The 15,044-nt window shown below is 40.8% G+C and overlaps 1 long non-coding RNA gene across 1 annotated transcript in view; it reads left to right on the top strand.

The window, feature by feature from the left end:
- The window catches only part of LOC135313794 (uncharacterized), a 217,291-nt gene that overhangs the window by 7,622 nt on the left and 194,625 nt on the right, over window positions 1-15,044 (top strand). Inside the window, exon 2 of the long non-coding RNA XR_010373293.1 lies at window positions 698-779. This is a non-coding gene — a long non-coding RNA (uncharacterized LOC135313794). The remainder of the gene's footprint in view (window positions 1-697; window positions 780-15,044) is intronic.

Below are 15,044 nucleotides of genomic sequence, written 5' to 3'. Positions count from 1 at the left end.
ACTTCCAGATTCTTCATTTTTTTTTCCTTATGATTTTGCAATATTAAGTGTGCCCTGAAATTACATTAACGTTTTAGACATTTAGTTTAGAAGTATAGTTGGTGTTTCGAAGATCTTTTCTGAACTTTGACAAAGGTTCCAAAATGAAGAAAAGTAGTATTTTGTTATTTTGGGAGTCTCTGCTTCATTTGTTAGTGACAGAATGTGAGCCTCTCGGCAAAACAATTTTTAATAATAATACTAGATCTGACTGAAAAAATAAAACCAGAATTTTCTGAAGACTCCTTGAAATGTCAAACTTATTGTCACTGTAAAGTTAGAAACAGATCATTATGAGAAAACGTTGACAATTCTTTAAAATTTCTAAATGTTTTCTGTACGATTTTTTTTCTTAAAATTGTATTGAAATAGATAATTACATTTTTTTATTTCTGAAATAACTTGTTTTGAAGAACAAAATGTTTTGTTAATCAGGATGCTGCATAAAAATATACGGAAAATGTGTTTTCTGAAAAATCAATAATGTAATGATAATAGTATAGCTAATGCCATATTTTAGCTGAAATCAAAACAAGGACAATTTCCAAAGACATTGCAATAAAAATGGTCTGCATTTTTTTCAGTCCAGTCTAATAATATAAAGAAAAAGTCACCAAGAGCATGTAAGAGACTGAGTCTTATTTGTTTGGGTTTCTAGGAAGACTTACTTACGAGGCTGAAACTTCAGGTTTCAGGGAAGAGAGGCTGGTTTGGAGCAGAGGACCAGTGTGGATGTCCAGGTAAGTCATGTCTGAAGCGAGGACTGCGCTCCCCGTTCAGCACACAGCTAATTTTCCCTCCGCAGGGCGTACATCCATGAGTAGGCTTGACAGCTTTGATAATGAGGGGGATGGAGATGGGGATGGAGACTTCTGTCCTAAGAAACATTGTGAGGACCATAGAGAAAATAGGAGACAAATGGAGGCTCCGGTGGGAGCGGCTGACGCGCTCTAGGAGGTGAGGAGGCTCCTATGGAGAACAAAGCTGGTCCCGTGCAGGAGCTGTGACGTGTTTGCGTCCTCAGAGATCTGTATTTGTATCTGGGTTAAAGAGTTTCAGGGACGCCCACAAGGTCATGATTTCCGCTATTTAAGGTCACTCTTTCTCGCTTGTTTTTCGTCGTTTTAGCAGTTAGTATCCTACGCAGTTTGTTCCCAAACCTAGTGTATGAGTAAAGGAGTAGAGACACTTGCAGGGCCTGAAGTAGGGCAAGAAAACTAACAGCCGTCGGCAGCCTGCCCAGCCATGCATCAGAAGCAGAGCTGAGGTCTGTCATCTAAACTTGCCGCTCTCTGATGGCACACGCGTGGCTCCTTTGGACCAAGCCTTCCTCCAGGGAAAGATTTTGGAGGTGGGGAAGAATTCTTTTACTTTCACATTCCTAGTTTTTCCAAAAAATGTGTTGACATGGCTGTATCCACAATTAATCTGAATTGCTCCAGTTTTATACCTCGCTGTGAAAACTTCCATTGACATTGCAATGGGAATAATATTTTGGAAACAGTTTAAATAGCAGTTCCACAGGTAGTGCTTTTTTTCTCCCTTCTCCTTCACTGCAGCTCATATTTTTCACCGTGTAGCTAAACTAGGAGGCTGAGAGCTTGGCAATTTACTTAGGGTCAAGGCTTTCTCCCAAACTGCAAAGCAGAGAATCCTGCTAAGCATCAGGAGAAGATCTAACCAGTAACTAGTGCAGAGTGTTGTATGGTTGGTAACAAATCCCCTTCTGTAGCTGTTTGCTGCTGCAGGCTATTTTAGGAAGATGATTGTTTTCAATATAATGGCTTACACGGTATGTTTGTACATTGCTTTATAACAACGAGGACATTATGAGATTGCTCCCATACCTACTCTTCATGGTCTGCTAATTCATTTTCCATTAGACAGCATTTGTAAAGACTACAACAAGATTTTTCCATACTCCAGTTAAAATAACTGCTCTTTGTAAAAGGATCTTGTGCCGTAAAGTCACGGAGACTTCACCTATGGCACTTAAGGCCAATGCAAAACCCTCGTACCATTTTTGAGCTGCGACTGTGACTGCACCCAGCATCTGTGTATTCAGAAATTTACTGCGGGGACCTTCTTGACATGTGCGACTTAAACAGATGTATATTGGGTGTGGGAGGTCCTTTTCCTACCCAGTCTGTTGTTTGATCATCAGAACTCTAGCTACGGGACACTGTGGGAAGAGCAGACTCCGAGACATGTTTATGTAAGACACCGGTTGCTCTGCACTGTGTTTCTGGCTACGTGCAGTCAGAGTGGATGTGTGCTGCTACAGCCCCAAGTAACTCAAGTTCCAAAGCCTGTCCCCTTAGCCCAGTCTCTGAAGACTGATTTATTTGGTTCTGAAGGCAGGTATTACCTAAAGATGTGGTTTTTCTTCTGCAATAGCTTTATGCCTTCCAATACTTTTTTCATTAGCCACTGTGGAAATTGATCCCCCCCCCCCCCAGTGCAGAGAAAGCTCAGTAAAGTTTGTAAAGAAAACTGGGCCTGCTGGTGAAAAGTAATGAAAAAATCATGGTATAAATGGTTGTTTTATAGATTATTGAAGCCTTATGAAGTAGGCTCTAGTGACTGATTTAAGTCATTGAATAACAAGATAGAAAATAATGGAAAAAGCCAAAGGTAACAGCCTTGATGGTAAAGTTAAATGATTTATCTGACTATAGCTATTCTAAAGGCAAAGGTTAGTGTACTGAACTGGTGTAAGGAATTATTTCAGAAGGCATGCAAAGCTCTTTCAAGTTGCTGAAATTTGTTTGAGTTGTACATTTGCCACCCCCTTAGTATTGGCCTCAGTTATCATATAAAAGTACGGTATTGACCTCTACTGTGTAAAGTTAGCACATATGCAATTATCAGGAATTTACTGAAGACAAATGGATTGAAACAGGACGGCACCATTCAGGCCAATGGCAAAAGCAAGGGTAACACTGTAGGTAATAACGGTAAGGCCATAGGTTTATTTGTTTTATATAGTCAAATACTATGATTCATACTTTCATATTTTTCCAAACATTTGGAGATCATTTATTCTCGTCTAACAGATCCCAACTGCTAAATTACCTGTGATGTAGGCAAGAGTATTACAGCTAGCAGTAATTTGGGTATATATGTCTAAACTCTATTTTTCTCTTTTTTTTTTTTTGCACTGGCGCCTGCTTTCCTGGCCTTCCCTATACAGCCTGCCTGCCGTATGCTTTTTCACACTGCCCATGTCAGTTCTCTCCCTGGTGCTCTTCTGTCATTTATTCTGTCATTTCGCCACTCATTGCCTTGTCCTCTCCTTATTTTCTCATCTCACACTGCCTACCAGTGTGACTACCATTCTGTATCTTTCCAACCCACGGCATCTGGTTTTACTTGGCTGTCCTTGGCAGGCCTTTTATATTGCTCAAGGGGTTGGCTTCTTACTGGAATATACACCCTTCTGGGGCCTTGGCTGGTAAATGTTAATGCTCAAACTGTGTCTGCACGCTGTTGGTGGCATTTTGCAGAAGTTCTTGGTCTCCGGAGTCAAGTCTGTCACGAGGACAAAGACTGTCTGCTCTCAAACACTGGGGTTTCTGCGCAGGAGGGCGACATCAAAGTGACCTGGGAAAAAGTAGAGCAGAGGAGCTGTGAGTTATGGTCTGCACCCCTTTGAAAGCAGTGACCCTATGGAGAGAACTTTAAAATAGTGAAGTGGAGGCGGGTGCTGGGTCGGGGAAGCGGCTTCTCGCCTTCAGTTGGAAAGACTGTCCCACATGGGGCAGGACGAGGAGAGAGGGGTGTATAATTCTACTTAAAATAAATGTGAAGTGATAAGTTCTGAGGAGAGAACTACAACTCTAGTGAATATAAGTTGCTTAAGTGCTGCTCAGTTCTGCACAACAGAATGCAAGCTGTTTCCATCAGAACAGTGCACGCATTCTTGAAAATTCACAAAAGCTGAATTAAGGTAATGATAGGGCAAGAGGGAGGAAGGTAGGAGACCGGCAGATTTCTTGAAATGTGTGGACACATTGATGCCTCTCTCGTCTGCTGCGGGAAGCTAGCGACTTGGTGGGAGTACTAATGAAGGGAACTGATTACAGAAATAACGCACTACTTCGCCTTGTGCTTTCCTAGCATGGAATACTGTTACACACCAGTGTAATTCTGCTTTAGCATTGTTTTATCTGGGGGATAAATTAGGTTCTTTCACTATTATTTGTTGTTGATTTTTTTCATATGGCTCTACTACTTGACTGTTATTTTCCCATAGCATTTTCCCAGCTTGCCTTCAGAAATATCACAAAATGCTCGCAAACACTCCAGAAAAGTGCCAACTAAATATTCCACAAAGTGCTTGCAGATCTTGTGCAATGTTTCCTCTGGTCCTTCCCAGCTGTTTTTTAGCATTGATCTAATACTTCCCCCATGTAGCATTTTTGTGACATTAAACATAGTGTGGAGGTTGTGTTTCCACATAGGAATAAAATGACTGCTCTGATTTTCAGAAGAAAATAAGTGCTCAGTGTTCCTCTTCACCAAAAATTGCTGCTCCAGAGTGCTTCTTAAGGATTTGGTTTCTTCTGGTCTTTTGGCGTTGACTGTGGCTTCTCCAAAGGTAATAAGGTACTTCTAGTGTTACAGTTCAGACTACTCAAAATACATAGCATGTGACACTTTGGTTTTCCACTGACATCGATAGGCTTTGGATCAGGCTCTTAATCTGTTCAAATGTTATGTAGAATATTATCCCTGAATTACTTTTCAATGTACCTGTGGGCTGAAGAAGAGCTATCTATGCCAGCTGTCTGCAGCATGAGGAATTCAGGTTACATGGTTGTACAGTCATGCAAATCTTACCTGTCTCGTGAAACAGTTTGGGTTCACTTCACCAATGGTTCTTTTCTCTTTTCTTCCCTGTAAGTTGTTTCTAAACAACACGACCCAAAGAAAGACTGACGAGACCTAATAAACACAAGTTTTGTGCTGTTTGTTTAATGCTAATTGTTTCATTATGGGTCCAATCCTGAATTGTAGCGTTGCAGTCACGAAGCTCATCACCTGTTTATTTGAAACCTATGGCTTTAGGAAGCACAAGATTGCAGAATCAGGCCTCTAATTAGACTGATAAAATCTCAGTAAGGCACCATTGCTTTAGCAGGGCAGGCAAAACCCACTGTGCAATTTGCAAAGCTCACCGTCTTTTGTGGACAAACATTTCTAGAAAGTTTTGCAGGCTTTTCAAATCCATGTTTTTTGTGAATGTAATTAGTAGAAATCAACATGTACCATTTTTATAGAGCTAGTGGATGCCATAACAATGTTCCAGGTAGATCTCAATATGGTCGTAATGCGACCTTGAAAGGAACTGTCTCTTACCAGATACAATGAGCTCTTCCTGCTACAATGCTTCTACTTCACTCAAAAATGTTGCTTAGATTTGGACTACACAGATGTGAAACTAAATCAAGTCATCTATGGGCAGAGCATTCAGCACTCTGGTATGTGCTGAACGGCCACTTTTCATAAGACATTTGAACTATGAGAGTTAAAGTCATCACAATATCTCGTGTATTCACTGTGTTCTCCATTAGGAACATTTTAAGCCCCTAGTAAATTCTACATTAGACTTACATTATTAAGCTCTGTGTTGGATTTCTAGACAAATACATACTAGTACTCGATCACACAGTGCAGTAAAAGTTGCTTTATGTGAACCCAACTGAAATTCATTCATGATTTCCAAAGGCCTGGATACATCAGTGCTCAATGTCAGACAGCTGTGCTCAAGCAATCATCTACCACCAAAGTTAGCAGGGTGGCAGGTTTCTCTTCAGATAACTAGTGAACTGTCTATTTTCCAGCTCATTTTCAGCAATTCTGAGGGGAGCAGGGGAAGGGAAATCTGATGCATTGATACTCATTGCAGATTTTCAATGGAAATGCGTATAAATACAGCAATATGTTCTTGCTCTCGCTATGCAGAAGGCACATATTAGGACTCATGAGGTTTGTTTTATATGATGAAGACATAAACAAAGGAAACGTTATTGACTCTGACCAAGATTTAGCAAATGAAAGCTTTTGCTACTCTTACTGGCGGAAAGAGGCTGCTGCTCTTGACCCTCTTTCGCTGTACTTCCTCTGCTGCTGTTTTTGACTGTAACAAGTTACCGCGGTTATGGGTATTCTGAGGAGTGTGATGGGAAGTTCAGTTTACATTGGGGCTGAGTCATATAGGCATAAATACACTGATGTTATTGCTTATTCAAGTGTCTGCTAGCTGTTTCTGAGAAGAATCCCCTACTACCTCTTTATCCGTTAAAACATCCAGAATATGGGACATTTCTAAAATCCAAATTATGTATTAGGAAGAATTTCATCATACTCTAAGACCTGTATTACGGAAATGCTTTCATGGCTATTTGGAGTGTTTCTTTTACCTGGGAGCCCACTGATAAAATCGAGCTCCTTGTCAGACACTTTATTGTTGCCTCTGGGTTTGTCCTGTCATTGGTTCAGGTGGAGTGCTCGACTTGCTGTGCCATTTAACTTCGCTCCCAGCCTCCAATATCTCCACTTTATCTGTCCTCAAAATAAGACCCTCTTCACTAGCAGAGTTACACAATTTGTGAAAACCTTTCCCTTGCAAAAACCAAACAGGTGTTTCATTCATTCAACAACATAGATGTCTGCTTAGAACATGAGTCAGCTTCAGCCTATGCAGCATATACGGTATTGAACTTGCACTTGGATAAAAAGCAAGGCAAATAAGTCAGAATTTTTTCTATAACCTTGAATAGCAAGATTTTTCTTAAGTCATTTTTAGGATTAAAAAAATATTGTATTGGAAAATACATCAATGGCCCAGAACACACCAAAAGACAAGGCATGACAGGTTTTTCTTTTCAGCCTCACCAGGTCCTTCTACAACTGACAGGTCTAGTCAAAATTATAACAGAGGGATGTTTGAAAATTTAAGATATATTAGTTTCATATTTCATAGGAAAATATTTCATATTTTCTTCTAAGAAATTCAAAATAATGAAAAATACAGAAAAGCATAATTATTATAATCTATTTTTAAAATGAGCAGCAGATGTTGGATGTCAGCCCTCACAGATTTCGACTTCAATGCCCAGCTTTTAACTGGAAAGCAGCTTTTTGCGCAAGTGATTAAAATGACTTTTCTAGAATTGTATGGTTGTTGAGTGAAACAGTCAGGTAAGCCCAAAATTGCTCATGTCTAGTCTTGTACTTTAGCCATTCATCAACGTTATCCCTAAACCTTATTGAGAAAATGTAGACCAAGCAGACAAAAACCGTTAAAGGCAGAAATGGCAGCGTAAACAGCGCTTTTCTTGGTACCCCCTGCAACCTACGCTCCGAAACACCCAGTTTCAGGAATCAGCACTAAAAACTGCCACTGCTATTTTGAGCAACAGCACATGAGGGAACGTGGAGGTTGATTTAATCTCTTACACCTTAGGTGCATCCTATACCTCTAGAACAGGACTTGGATGGTCATTCTGGGTAACAGTAATGCATAGAAATGTTTATGTATTAGTAAGACTATATGCATAGAAGTTGTAAGAAAAGTTCATGCTATAACAAGTATGTGCTCGTAAAACAATAACACGTAAGAGGCAGAAGAAAACAGAGTTAATAAATAGAGAGTGAAACATTACAAACTGTTGTAACTGTAACGCAGTAATTAAAAAGGGTGAATCCCTGGCTGTAAGTAGTGTCTATAGACTCATACAAAATTGTTATGAAGAATTACTGTTGACTTCAGAAATGACTAGTACCGATTTATACTCTGTTTTTGCAGGGGGGGTTTTCGGTCTTTTTTTTTTTGTGATTTTCATATTTGTTTTCAGTACTGATTAATTAGAGAGGAACCACAATGAGACAGACTTCAAGGCTCAACTTCTGAGTTCCTTAAATCCATCTAGAGAGACCATTGCTCCAAATATAACTGTATAAATATACCGTTGTGTAAATGTTTGAGAGATACTATTGGACTGGAAAAATATCCCAGACATTGCTTCTAAGATTTATTGTCTGGGAATCTGAATAATATTCTGTAGAATCTCTATTATCAGTATCAGGCCATGATCCGCTTTAATTGGCTGGTAACATTCAATGCAGCGTGTTATTCTTGCTATCTACTTAATCCTAGCAAGAATAAACTAGTCTCTGGTAACAGCAGCCTTATGAAAGAAAACATCAGACTTTATATAACCAGACTTAGGGTTCATAGAGAGGGGTGCCCTTGTCCTCGCTAGACTAAGTAGTTGTTGCATGAATAACCCGTGCCGGCGTACGGAGCACCTTTGTTGCCTTTGTTCTGCGATGAGCTGAAATGAGATGTCAAAGTTCATTTGTCTCCTGCCGTGCACAAGCCAAGGAAAGAAACACCTTTTTGTGCTGCTGGCAATATTTGAATGTCCCTGGGCTTTAAGAAGCACAATGTATTCTGCAGCAGTCACTGCGCATTTCTTGTTCAAGGCTGATTTAGTCCAGCTTAGTTTGCTGTTTGCATGTTTTGACTTTTTAATTTATTCATTGTGAACATACAGATGAGAAAAAAATCCAGGTTGCAGATGACATTGGGATGCCTAAATAAGAAGACGAACTGTTCTGTACTGCCACAGGGCAATGGCAACTATGTGAGTTCACAGTTAGTTTTCACATTTCACATAAATGAGTTTACATTTAGATCCTTCCTTGGGGAGCTGTTTGGCATCCTTGTATAAACAACAAGGCCTTCCTTGCCCAGAATAGGCTTCTATCCCAACCTCAGCAGGCATCTTACAAAATCCGCAGAAGTCCGAACCACCCGTGCGAAGGACCTGCATCCCCACGTAGCTCTGCTTTCCTTGCCTGCAGCAGTACAGCTTTACTATCATTTATGCTGCTGCCACAACACTGGGAGGTTTCAGTGCCAGGGCTTCTCCAGAAGCGGTAGAGGAGTTCCTGCTGCTGCCAGGCAGACTCTCACCTTCGGGGGGCAGAGAACAGGCTGCAGAGCATTGCAGATCCTGCTGGCTTCTTAGCAGAAGGCAGTAGGACGGGGACCAGGTGTGCTGCAGCACAGCCCCATCCTCTGCATCGCTTTGGAAATGAGCCACTTGCCCCCGCAGGTAGCAGGTGGCCGTATCTGCTCACTGCTTGTTAACCATGAATACATTGGAAACCGAACGGCGACTGGTGATGGGTCAGAGTTCCTCCCACTAGTTAAGCAATTTAGTTACTTAATAATTAACTGGCTAGACTTGCCCTAAGGGAAAAACCTGTATGCCTAATTTTTTTAATGGAAATAAATACAGCTGCTGGGAAACAATAGCTTTAGTTTGATGGGGGTTGCCCTTAGCTGATGTATTTTAGGTGGGCTGAAAAGCGGGAGGCAGGTAGGAGGATAAGGAAAAGTAAGTTAGAACAGTTCACAGTGCACAGATTATGTTATTTCAGAATCAGAAGTCTGCAAGTGGTTAGTCCGGTGTAATGCTTGCCACCAAAGACTCAAGGAACCGTTCTACTCGTGAAATCCTAGGGCTTTTAGCATAAGGCCTAAGCAGGGCAGGACTTTGCACAATATGTCTTGTCTTTATACTAGATAAAATAAGAATTTTATGTGACAAATAGAGTATTTTCATTTGGACTCAGAAGCAATTTTGTTCATAGAACTGGATAGCGAGCCATGATAGACATCTCTTAAGTAATTCAGTAGAATCTTCTCATTAAAACTTTTCCAAGAAATCCTTTTCAGCCAGCCCTGCTTGTGGTTGCTGAGGGACGCACCAGCTGTGCTGAGGTGTTCGTAACGCGGGTCAGGTCCTTCTTTCGCCGAAGGAAACAAATGCGTTGTCATTTATCAAAGGTAACAGTCCACCTAATTGCTACTTCTGAGCGCGCTCGTGGAGATATCCTGTGGTTTGCAACACACTTAGAAACCGCGTGGGTTCTGGTTATCTTGTCCGGTGGTCGCATACAAGCTTTGTGTAAATAGACATGTATTCCTTCCTGAACTGTTCGCAGCGTGGTAGGGGGTTATTTATAAGCGAGTTGAATGTTGTATCATTGTCCAAATAAGTGATTTGGTTGGAGTGGCAAAATCTTCTAAGGCAAAGTAATTTTCCATCTATTATTACATCAACTGATTTGGTTAGAAGGAACACAAACATTTCTGGCGCTCAAGCCATTTTTTAAAAAAGATTTTGTGGGTTTCTTAAGGTGTTTTTCAATCACACGTAGAATGAATTATGTGCTGCAAATCTGTGTATTTTTTCACTGTATCATTTAGTCTACTATACATTATTACATCCTACAGACCTTGCAACTGAACTCATAAACCTTCACTTGGGAATTACAAAACCTTACATTATGTATCTTATTCATTGCAGAATTTTAAAGGAATCCCCAGAGTCCTACTTGCCACGTTTTCATAATGTTTAAATCTGATTTGTTGTAAAATCCTCCAGAGCTTAACTGAGTTTTAAATTGCGTGGAAAGAAGATCCGGGTGTTTATCTTTAAACATATTGTGGAAGTTGTTTTATTTACTTAAAAGAAAGACAGACAATTGTGGTTGGACGTGAGCCTGATCTTTCAAACAGTGCCTTCAGCTGAGCCCGGTAACAAGTTTGTGAGCTGGTGTTTGGTGACCATGATGATTACAGATAGCATAAAAGACTAATTTGATTTTCCAGTCATTTTTTTTAAATTCCCTGTCTGATGCTTAAAAATCTCCCTTGAAATAACATTTTTTAATCCTTTCAAGTCTTTTTCAGTAATTTGAAACTTTTTTGGAGTCAAGAGTTACTCTGAAGGTGTCTGGGATAACACAGGTTCGTGCTTATGGGTTAAACCGTGAACCTGACTGACTTGACACACTGATTTATCTCCAGAAGACATCCCTCTCTCGTATTGGAAATGGTGGTGTTTCAGCCAAAATGAAGTTGATACACTTCCATCTGAGGGAGGAAAAAAGAATGTTTCAGTAATGTAATTTTCCCAATAAAATATTTAGACATTTTAAAACTAAATTTGAGGACAAGATTGATTGTTCTTATGAGAAATTCTTTTGACAGTTTAGAAAATTCAGAATTTTTAAAACACAAAACCTAAAACATAACATCTGAAACCAAAACATATTTTCATGATTTTTTTTCCCCTCTGGAAACACTGAAATTTTGTTATTTAACCCTATTTGTAAGCAGAAAAAAACCCCAGAAACTGAAAAATCAGTGTCCTGCCCATCTCAGGGTTCCCTGGAAGAATTCTGTTCCTCGTCTGCTGGTGGAAGTCTCTGGCCACCTCACTCAAATCGTGACACTAGACTGCAGTGCACAGAAAAGAATGGGCACACCCTGGTTTCTCTTCAGGGTGTCCAAGAAAACAGTTTATACCCGCTGCTGTGTCAGAAGGGGAACAGCCACAAGGGTCACATCCACTTGCAAGGGCTCGGTAATGATGAGGTCTGCTCGTGATTGTGTTCTGGGTATTTAGAAACAATTGATTGTATTATTTGCTTTAGTCACACAATCTACCTTTAGATGAAGTTGTAGCAGGGCTATATCCACCGAGGGAACATACACAAGTATCGTGCTTTTACAGCATATTCCTTGCTGGAAGCACTACTACCAGGATCAAGAGTGCCCGTGATAGCGCACACATCCATCGCACCATGCAGTTTATCTTAAAAGGAGTCAGTTACATGGTTGAGTAAAAATCAATTTTCTGTTAAGTGGAACCTGGTTATATTGAAGTGGACAAAGTCACTATGCTCAGAAATTTTCCCTTTCAGAAACACAGGCAGTAGGTAAACACTGAGATAGGTCATACAGTTGCAAAGAACATCAAATGGTGCATGGAAGTTTATTACATTTTATGTTGGCTTCGTCACACTTTACTGCATTAAAATATTCTTGTGGCTTTTTTTTTTTCCTTTTTTAATCTGAGACAAGTATGTATGCCGTACTGCTGTGGCCACTCGAGTCACAGAAAGCTGTCGCCCATTTCCCAAGCTACTAATGCTAGAGAAAAGCTAGAATTACAGGGATATTTAAGGACGTTCCTTTTAAAAATAGTAAGACACTGGATGGAATTGATCTGCAGAAGTAACTTAGTCAATTCTTGGAGAACTTTGCTCACATCAGAAAATGAAATGCATGTGGACACAGATGTGTGCTACACTATACAGCCAGGATAGTTTGCACCCTGGCATTTAATATACCAATGAGCCAAAGATTATATATGTTCTGCTAATTTCCTCTTGAGCTATGTCTAATACCATAAGCCTAACTGAGATCTGAAAAATGTAGCAGTAATTTCAAAAAGCTTCTGATTTTATCCTTCTTTGTTGCTTGGTAACAATAGTTTTAGCCCAAATAAAACCTGAAAATTAATTAATTTATTTTTTTTTTAAATCAGAAAGTAAAAAAAGTTCGGACTAGAAATAACCCGAACCTCTCTGCATAGCGTCATCAGTTTTCCCCAAAAGCTGCAGGGGAGAAACTCTGTCCCTGGCTTATTCCACTGGAAAATGTTTGCGGAGTTTGCATGGGACATAAATTAAAGCGGGAGAAAGTCGCAGGAAAGCTGACAGCAACTCAGTCTGGTTTAAAGAAAACAAAGTGAAAGTCAGTGGGAGCCTGGCTGGCCTGGAATGCCTGCCCCAGTTGTGAACTGTGGAATCCAGATGGTTTTCCTCCCTGAGCGGGGAGCGCTGCCACGGCCCGGCCAGGCCACGGCTCGCCAGCTCTTATACCTGTGCCCCACGCCAGGTCCTCAGCCGGACCGCGGCAGCCGAAGCCCTGGCTGTGTGTGGAGCCCCGAGGGTTTCAGCAGGAGAAGCGGCGATGCCCCCGCTGTCGTGGTGGCAAGGAGGAGGAGGAGTTCAAGGCTGCATTGCAGCGTGGGCCCCAGACACGGTATTTTAAAGGTAAAAGTAGCTGTGCTGAAATATTCCAGATATTTAATAGAACAAATGTCCTGTGCTCTGCAGAGGAGTATTTCTATTCAATAGCAATGCAAACTTTCCAATGTTGTCGGTATGATTAAACTTACTTGGACATAACATCTAAAAGGAGATGATTCAGACTTCTCCAGTATCAGGAACTGGATTATAATCACGTTGTTTATTTTGGGCCACGCTAAGCCAGCATTGCTCCAAGTGCAGAACCTCCTTGTTAGAATCACTGAATGCAAAGGACGGATGGGCAGGTTCTGTCTTTGTCCTTCCCACGTTTGGGGTCTGGTGACTTGACCAGAGTGTGCTGCACACATGGATCTCTTAATCCTTAGTGGCAAACTGCACGTTACTTGTCATTGGGAAATAAATATATCATTGTTTTCAGACACATGTTAAATCCAAGCGTATCCTCTTTACTGACGGGGAGAGGGAGAGAAGAGAGGAGCTTACTACTATTGGAGCCCTCTAAAACATAAATGGCACTCGTATCATAACCGAAGATTAAAGAACATGCTCAGAGGACTCGCTGCCTTCTGCAGTTGCCACGTGTGCAAGGTCACATCTGATCCTGGAGATTTTCCAGTATTTTTTCTGAGGTGTTGATGTTAATCAGCTTTCAAGGGCAGGGTGGCATGCTTAATGATAATGGAAATGTCCAATACTAGTGCTTTTGCTAGCTCTCTCTTGCGTGCCTTACTTCCAACCCAACTATCAAGATCAACTAGAATTTATTATGTTCAGCTTCCCTTCAAGAGGTGTCATTAGAGGCATATAACCATTTGTAAGATTTATTAATTCACCTCGAGGATCCTGGAAAGGTGTGCTGACTCAAAGAATGCACACCTAACTTGATTTGGGATGGGATGAAGGCTTCAGCTTATCAGAAGCATTGCTTAATGAAGAATAAATACCAGCCCAGAGTACTGTTCTACCTGCCATCAGTCTCCCTCCAAGGTGGGTGCTATCTTGGTCCTGATGTAGCTGCGTTTATACAACTGCTTTTAAAGCAAATTTGGTTGCCACCAGGATGCTCAGAATACCCTCAGTGCTGCCAGCAGCACGTCTTTAACTTCTCTGTGATTAATATTTTCTCAAAACTTGATCTTCCGTCTCCCTGACCTGCACCCCAGACACAGATGCAGAATCCCAGAAACAGCTCTGGCTCATTTCGGTAGTGAACATATACCAGAACTGATGCTTCTGTAAATGTTAGACTTATGATATACAGTGTGCTACGGAGACGATTTGCACATGCCGAGTAAATCCATCAGCATCCGTTTACCCACGCATACATCACAGCCTGGCAGTCCCGGAGGCACTGCACTCATTACAGGTGCATGGTAGAGTTGATCCATATGTGGTCAGACAGGGCTGCTTGACATCTGGAAGTGCCAGACAAATTTACAAAATCCTCTGTTTTTTTCCCCAATGACATTTGTGAGTGGGAAGGTGGGATGGTGCCTCATTCATTCATACGTACCTACATGTCTCAGCCAGCCTAAGGAGGCAAATGTGTTAGAATAAAACAGATTTTAGCTATAATTCCTGAAGTATTTCAGAAAGGGAAATTCCTTTGAAGGGAATTAAGGAAATGGAGTATTAGTAGCTGCTTCCTTTGTTTCCAAAACTTTATAGAGGACTGAATTTAATACAAGATGCTTGAGCAATGTAATGAATTCTTAGCTCTGTTAAAGAACTCCACAAACAAAATGTGGGGAAGTCATGGAGTGTTTAATGTCTGCATGATTGATTCTCCCTTAACATTCAGATTCTTCAAACCAGATCGTGGCATTGGGAAAATTAAGTCAGGCCCTTAGTGATGCTATTGATATTCTCGAGTTTGAAAATCCACACACCTGAGTAAAATTTTGGAAAACTTAAACACTGTCTGCATCAAGACCTCAGGGATGTCGCCTGGAGCCCATATGTAAATTATTAAATACTACATGTAATGGAACCCAATATTCTTGGAACATGAAGCAGCAGCTAAATGGAAACTTTGGCTATGACTATATTCATGTTTCAAGCTAAAATATTTTCAAGATCAA

This window comes from Phalacrocorax carbo, chromosome 6 (genome assembly GCF_963921805.1).
Source record: "Phalacrocorax carbo chromosome 6, bPhaCar2.1, whole genome shotgun sequence".
NCBI classification, from domain to species: Eukaryota; Metazoa; Chordata; class Aves; order Suliformes; family Phalacrocoracidae; genus Phalacrocorax; species Phalacrocorax carbo.
Note: the sequence above shows the minus strand (reverse complement) of the source record. Positions and strands in the feature narration are given on the sequence as shown.